Source organism: Hippocampus comes, unplaced genomic scaffold (assembly GCF_001891065.2).
Source record: "Hippocampus comes isolate QL1 unplaced genomic scaffold, H_comes_QL1_v1.1 scaffold249, whole genome shotgun sequence".
Classification (NCBI taxonomy): Eukaryota; Metazoa; Chordata; class Actinopteri; order Syngnathiformes; family Syngnathidae; genus Hippocampus; species Hippocampus comes.
The window spans coordinates 610,856-618,513 of NW_017805035.1; the positions used below are offsets into that span (position 1 = coordinate 610,856).

The 7,658-nt window shown below is 41.9% G+C and overlaps 2 long non-coding RNA genes across 2 annotated transcripts in view; one reads left to right on the top strand and one right to left on the bottom strand.

Moving 5' to 3' along the window:
• The window catches only part of LOC109512210 (uncharacterized), a 41,690-nt gene extending 34,039 nt beyond the window's left edge, over nt 1-7,651 (top strand). The window contains exons 2-3 of the long non-coding RNA XR_002167478.1: nt 6,846-7,081; nt 7,529-7,651. This is a non-coding gene — a long non-coding RNA (uncharacterized LOC109512210). The remainder of the gene's footprint in view (nt 1-6,845; nt 7,082-7,528) is intronic.
• LOC109512211 (uncharacterized) lies at nt 6,248-7,515 on the bottom strand. The gene is made up of 2 exons (XR_002167479.1): nt 7,382-7,515; nt 6,248-6,624 (listed from the first exon to the last, which is right to left on the bottom strand). It is a non-coding gene; the product is annotated as an uncharacterized LOC109512211 (long non-coding RNA).
• Nucleotides 7,652-7,658: the final 7 nt, after the last annotated feature.

The following is a 7,658-nucleotide window of genomic DNA, read 5'->3' on the forward strand; positions in this document are numbered from 1 at the left end:
GCATGCGGCGGATCAAGCGTCAGGAAAATTATGAATGTGTGTCGGCAGCATGTTGCGTGACTTGGCCGTGCGTGATTGGAGGGGGTGTGAGGCGGGGGGCGGGGGTCGGGGTTCCTCTCTCCTCCACCTCTGAATCTGAAGTAATCCCGGCAAACATGACGGCACATGTGCTCACCGACATGAAGCGATTAGATCCCAGGGAGCCTGAATGACTTTGTTTTGGGGGGTTTTCCACCTCCGTCCATTTATGTTGCTGCTTCTCCTGCGCTTTCTCTCAAAAGGGGCATTCATCTTCCTGGCAGAACTACAATGACCCATCGAGCTAGAGCCACCTAACCCAGTTTAGGAACCTCTTAAGTGAAGGGCTTTAACCCTTTCAGGGACAGCGGTTTCGACAGTGGACAGCTTATCAAGTTATCAGGTGACAGGGTGCATGAAACTGTTAAACCAAACGCTTAAATCATGTTGCTGCTACTTCCCAAAATTGTAGGACGCTTGTGATACAGAAAGCTCATCCGTAAAAAGTGGTTGGTCAATTTTATATTTATTTGACCGTCCATTAGAAAGCTGCTGTCAAATGGAACAATCATATGAAATGGACCCTCAGTACCCTGAAAAGGGATGTGTGGGTTATATTTTGTTTCAGGTACCTCCCCTAATTGTAGAAGGATGCAGATGGTACCATGGGGAACCTCACAAGATGAGGAGTATAATCGCATTTCATCCCTCTACATCCTTTTAGAGCTCGGACTCACACCCTAAATCTCCATTCTGCCATTCATGTTTACATCAGGGAATGACGTTTGAATCGTCGTAGCCCAACTGACGGGAAATCCAATTTGATGATATGGCTCTATGTCCGCATCACGCGGCTTTACAATACCTCACACTCACTTATTTGCGGACTCCATCTTTTCAACTGCAAAATACAGCGGCAGGCAAGCACCAGCTGTTGTTTCCCTTTTTGGTTTAAAATGTCTTCCTTTCACCCGGATCCTGCTCACATTGTGACCAAAATGTAGAATCCAGGTCTGTTATTGCACCGATTGGTGTCATGCAAAAAAATAAATCCTCGTTGCTTGCGGTGATTGGCGTCATCCTAAAGCTAAGCTAACTAGCTGAGGAAATTCACGCGCACTCCCTACGTCGCTACGACAACCACATTGAGCTCTTAAAGGGACAGTACGTGCAGCTGTATGACAAGATTCTGACCCGAGTGCAAAAATGACGACTCGTCACTTTTCCACACCCACTCGAATCCCAATTCGAATCACCACCGATTCATGCGGAGCCCAAATCCTTCGACATCTCAAGTGCTGTTAGGTCATCACGTTATCCGTGTCGTGATTCTTATCTAAAAGCAAGAAGATAAAATTGCAGCCTATCTGATCACAGATTGCCCCGAGACGCTCCGGATACCTCCGGCTCGGCTCCAGCAGACCCATTTGGAACGTTGCCCAGGGACTGAAACGGGTTGGCTGATGAACCCTCGGGGATGGTACCTCACTCACAGCCTGCCTGTTGGCTGCGAAATTTCCAATTAAAAAGATCCATTTGGGAAATGGAAGTTTCCAAGGTTCTGGAAATGAGTCATTTTAAAGGGCTTATTATAGGGAAGACACGTTTAGACAAGATTTTGGATGATATTTAAAAAAAAAAAAAAAAAAAAATCAGTTCCGTTGGGAATGACAGCAGAATGATTAATTTGCTCCGGGACACCCGAATGTCCCTCAAAGCTGTGAAATTTTACTTTAACTTTTCTTGTCGGATGAGGTGCTGGTGGTACATGTTGTGTGTTTAGATCCATAATAGGCCCGACCGCCCGTGTACTGTCGCTGACGAGTGATCATCAGAAATTGTTGCTCCCCGCGTCATGTTGATTTCTGCCTTTCACTTGGCTGACCTCAATCCAAAGAACATTGTCTCGTCACGGTTTGACTTTGCCACTGTTCTTGGGGAGCTTTGTACAAGAACAAAATGTTTTGACGATGTGGGCGGTGGGGAATACGAACTTGATCTTCTTAAGAGTTTTTAATCCGGACAACGAGTCCAAAAGTGAACAAAATGCACAGTGGTGGTCAAATAAGCAGATTTATTTTTAAAGAGGCGACTCGGATGCAGAGTCTCATCACGCGAGGATCGGCCTCGGCCACGTTGGTCTTTTTAGATCTTGTCCAATACTCCGGCTGCTTCATGCCTTGCTGGGCTTTTTCCACTCTGAGGAATAAAACTCAGTTGATGTCAATCTTTAGGCTTTACAGTGAACCTCTAATACAGAGAGATAACTTGACTTACCGTATTTTTCAGACCATAAGGCGGACTTAAAATCCTTTTGTGTTCTCAAAAATTGTTAGTACGCCATGTCATCCGCTGGTGTGGATGTATGTCAGCTTTTGAGTTTGTCACCTTTAATTTGAAATTCCTTCCTATTAAGTTTGTGTTGTCATTCTCACCTGCATGTAAACGCTTGGGGGCATCTATAATTTTCATCATGTTGGAACTAAACAACTTAGTTCTTCCGCGTCTAAAAATCATGTATTCCTACTAGCTTAATGCTGCGGTCGGACCTAACGCAAGCTGAGCATTTCTGGCAGCGCCTTGTTACCATGTGGGACCGCGAGGTACCACAGCCAGCTTCCAAATTAGTTGCCGTGACCGAACAAAAAAAGATTGGATAATGGCCTGACCTTTTTACAGCTGTTACACTAGCTACCAAGATAGCATTTAGCATTAGCCAAAGTAATACTACAACCACCGGTCACCAGATTGCCTTACAATGTTCAAACTTCTCTTTTTATTCATCTGTTAGAGAATCTAATGGTGGGCAAAGACTTTTGCACAACACCTTTGCAAGTGTTTGCAGTTGCTCATCAACTCACTCGAATAATGTGTTCCAAAAATCTTCCTGTGTCCTTGCTGTGTTCAAAACCTATTTTTTGATTATACTTTTCCTGAATCATTCCTGAGTGATACATCTACAGGCCTAGACTGTTGGCGGGGGGACTTCCCATGATGCATCTTTGTCCTCCTTTCCATACGTTTTTTTTTTTTTTTTTTTTTTAAGAGTTTTTAATCCGGACAACGAGTCCAAAAGTGAACAAAATGCACAGTGGTGGTCAAATAAGCAGATTTATTTTTAAAGAGGCGACTCGGATGCAGAGTCTCATCACGCGAGGATCGGCCTCGGCCACGTTGGTCTTTTTAGATCTTGTCCAATACTCCGGCTGCTTCATGCCTTGCTGGGCTTTTTCCACTCTGAGGAATAAAACTCAGTTGATGTCAATCTTTAGGCTTTACAGTGAACCTCTAATACAGAGAGATAACTTGACTTACCGTATTTTTCAGACCATAAGGCGGATTTAAAATCCTTTTTTTTCTCAAAAATTGATAGTACGCCATGCAATCTGCTTGTGTGGATGTATGTCAGCTTTTGAGTTTGTCGCCTTTAATTTGAAATTCCTTCCTATTAAATTTGTGTTGTCATTCTCACCTGCATGTAAACGCTAGGGGGCATCTATAATTTTCATCATGCTGGAACTAAACAACTTAGTTCTACCGCGTTTAAAAATCATGGGAAATGTATTCCTACTAGCCTAACGCTGTGGTCGGATCTAACGCAAGCTGAGCATTTCTGGCAGGGCCTTTCCAATGTTACCATGTGGGACCGCGAGGTACCACAGCCAGCTTCCAAATTAGTTGCCGTGACCGAACAAAAAAAGATTGGATAATGGCCTGACCTTTTTACAGCTGTTATACTGGCTACCAAGATAGCATTTAGCCTTAGACAAAGTAATACTGCAACCACCGGTCACCAGATTGCCTGACAATGTTCAAACTTCTCTTTTTATTCATCTGTTAGAGAATCTAATGGTGGTCAAAGAATTTTGCACAACACCTTTGCAAGTGTTTGCAGTTGCTCATCAACTCACTCGAATAATGTGTTCCAAAAATCTTCCTGTGTCCTTGCTGTGTTCAAAACCTATTTTTTGATTATACTTTTCCTGAATCATTCCTGAGTGATACATCTGCAGGCCTAGACTGTTGGCGGGGGGACTTCCCATGATGCATCTTTGTCCTCCTTTCCATACGTTTTTGTTTTTTTTTTTTTACCGATCTTACTAATTCTCCCCTCGCTAGTAGGCATGACTTCACAACTGCTTTTTGTGTTTGTTGTAATTCTCTTGAGTTTAGTATTTGCATTACAATGGCCTAGTCTTGCTGCCCTACTAATTACCATTTAATAATTTAATTTTCAAAGTGGGAATTTGCATAAACTCGTCTGACTTGTGTGCTGGCAGCGTGAGATTGACTTCCACTCAGTGACAGTGTGGATGTGGGTGTGAATGGGTGTTTGTCTATGTGCCCTGCCATTGACTGGTGATGCTCGATAGCGACCGAGCTAGCTAGCACGCTCGCTAGCGAGCTAGCTCAGTAGCGAGCTAGCTAGATAGATAGATAGATAGATAGATAGATAGATAGATAGATAGATAGATAGACAGACAGACAGACAGACAGACAGACAGACAGACAGAATTCATAATTGTATATATTTTGTGTATTTGACCCACATCAGGCATGGACATCTAAATGACAAATCCAAACTAGATTGTTGACTCGATTTGTAGTCTGACTTTTCCAATCAGTGGTATGCCAGACAAAAAGTCATTTGGATGTTTTCCATTTTGTGTTTTTGTGGAATATCCCGTCACACACAATCAGAGGTCAGGAGGTTAAAAAAAAAAAGAAAAAAAGGCGCGCGACTGTAATCCGCGGAGGTCGGAACAAGCCTTAAACCCTCTTTAGTGTCTGCGGCCATCGTTAATCTGGCGAGCGAGCAGCCGGTGAAAAGTGGCATCAGAAAAGCTTCTCGGCACCATCGTTACTTGGTTTACGTAAGGTCTTCAGTGACTGCTCCTATAGATCATACCGTAGCTTAAAGATGACTTTTGAGTGATGTAAGAGAACTCCTGATGCTCAGGGAAGTGAGGAAAATTATCGGTCAGGAAAATTATTTTGTATTTTTATTCTTGGTTAACACAAGAATAATGAACAGAAATTTTGTAAATACACATAATTTTATTGTAAAAGTACAGTCGTAGCGGATTATTCAGAGACGATACAGGTTTTCAAAAGAAACAAGACGTGATATTACGACATTAGAAATTAAGTCTTTTTTTTTGAGACAGAGTTTATTAGTAGAATCAAGTTGCATTTTTACAAAAATAATTAAAAAAATGTTTTCTACCGGCGGATCAGTGCTGTGCGCCCGTCATCTAATCATCTTAAGTGCTGTGGCTATCTTGTTGGAGCTTTAGGACGCGGAAGAGGAAAAGAAGATGAAGATGAGGTGTCATCAATCAAGAGCCAAGGCCAGCGCGGCGGTCCCATGGGCGCCACTTAGAACGCCTGAGCATCGGAGCGCCGCTGCTGAGGTCATTTGTGACCTTGAAAGGCAGGAAGCTTTGTCATCGCTTTTTAGCACTAAAAGCCTCAATTGGATGCAAAACTGCTATGTTTCTAGAAAGCTATATTTATTTCAAAATATTCTGAAGAGAAAAAAAAATTGAAAAAAAATATTTTCAAATGTAAATAAAAGAATCAACGCAAAACTGCTATGTTACTAGAAAGCTACATTTATTTCAAAATATTCTGAAGAGAAAAAAAAATATTTTCAAATGTAAATAAAAGAATCAAGTTATATAGCTTTAAAAAAAAAAAGGATCTTAAAAGCCTCACATGGTCACAAAGCAGCCACAAAAGAACATGGCTGCGGTTGCAGGTGTACCTAATAAAGTGTCCCCTGCCCTAGTTTTGCATCGGCCAGTGTGTCAGCTCACACATGACCAAGGCGGTTCTTCTGTATATTTATATACATGTTCATGTTGTTCATGTACAAATCAGGCGCGTGACTAACGCCACGAGGAAGCGCAACCGATAGCGTGCGGCCTCCATTTTGTCCCCCTTTCTATAAATGTGCTTCTTTCCATTACGTGATGACCACCTGAGGAAGTGTGTCATTTTTTTGGTCTTTTGTTTTTTAATAATACATTGTCGGTCATTGTCACACAAACACAATTCATTAGGTACACCATCTTTTGAGATCCAACACAAGAATTCGGCTTTCATAAAGACAATAATGCTCACTTTTGATTTTTTTTTTTTTTTTTAAAGTCAGCGAGATATTCATTGAACGAACTCCTACTCTGGAATTTCCCCAAATGAGCCTGAACTGGAAACAGGTATCCTCGACAGGCAATGCTAAGCTATGAAGCTTTTTTTTTTACTCTGCAGTCAAGTTTGGGCAGAGAGTGGCATCAAATGTAATTATTTTTATGGATTTTTGGATACAACAAAAGAACCATGAACCCATGAAACTTTTTTTTTTTTTTTTTTTTAGATCAACACATAATTGGGGAGACATGCCAATGAGAACAGAACGCACAACAAAGTCTCTTGAGCCCGTGCCAGAAACTGAACAGGTAGTCAGCCATTTTGGTTTGAATCCGCCATTTTGGGCAAATTTGAAGATCCTTGGCTGCCTCTTGTTTAAAGGTTGCATCTCTTCCAGTAGATCTGAATGTTGCCCATGTGGTGGGCAACTCTTCCTTCAGACTCACACCTCTACTGTAAACAAACCAAAAAAAAATCACTTAAATTCGTTGTTCCAGCAGGGGCGTAAACAATGAACAGCGATATTACGAAGCGACAAAGAAGTAGTACGTATATACAACATGTTAATCACAATCATCCTCAAATGTCAAAGTATATATCCTCGTGGAAGAGGTACACTTGTGATGTTCTCTTATTTCAATCCTGCTTGTTTTTGTTTTTGTGTTTTTTTCCAGCCGTGTCAGCAGACTTCCTGGATCATGAAGCGGCATCATGCACGATGGCAGAGTGAAACCAGATGTCCTCTTTCTCATTCCTCGGCACAACTCCTCCCCGGACCCCAAACTCCTTTCTTACTTCCTCAAAATTCCAGGACATATAAACCAGACGCTGACCTACTTGCGCATTGGACTCGCCCGGCGCCAAAACAGGACCACTTCAACAGAATCTGACAAACTTCTGGACTTTGAAGGTACGGCAACTTTTCGGTTGATATGTTTGACTTTGAAGTTAACTTCCTGTTCAGGCAAGTGTCGTTTTCCAGTTCATTTGCGCGAAAGATCACAAAAGTACTTTGATTCCTGACGTAGAAGTACAGATACTTGAGTTTGAAAAAAAAAAAGAAAAAATTAGAAGTGCTGATTCCGCTGCTGTTCGCAAATGAAAATAAAAATGTAGACTCTGAAATATACTTAAATAAAGAAAAAAAATATTCAATGATGTAAAAGTTACACAATGCTTGTTCTAAAATAAAAATAAAAAATCACCTTACCTGTAGCATTATTTTAAATAGAAAGCAATCAGCAACTCCAACCTACAGAAGGTTAAAAATACAAAAACACACAACCGAATCATAAAATGCAAAATGTGGTCATGTGAAAATCTGATGCAGTGAGCGTGTGTGTTTGTGCTTGAGCAGGATGTGGCGGCGTTGCCTTGGCGTGTTTCTTCTGGCGGTGTCGGCGCTGGCCCGCCTGGATCAGGTGACCCTGGACAGCCAATGGGAACAGTGGAAGATCACGCACGGTCGGGAATACAACGGCCCGGGG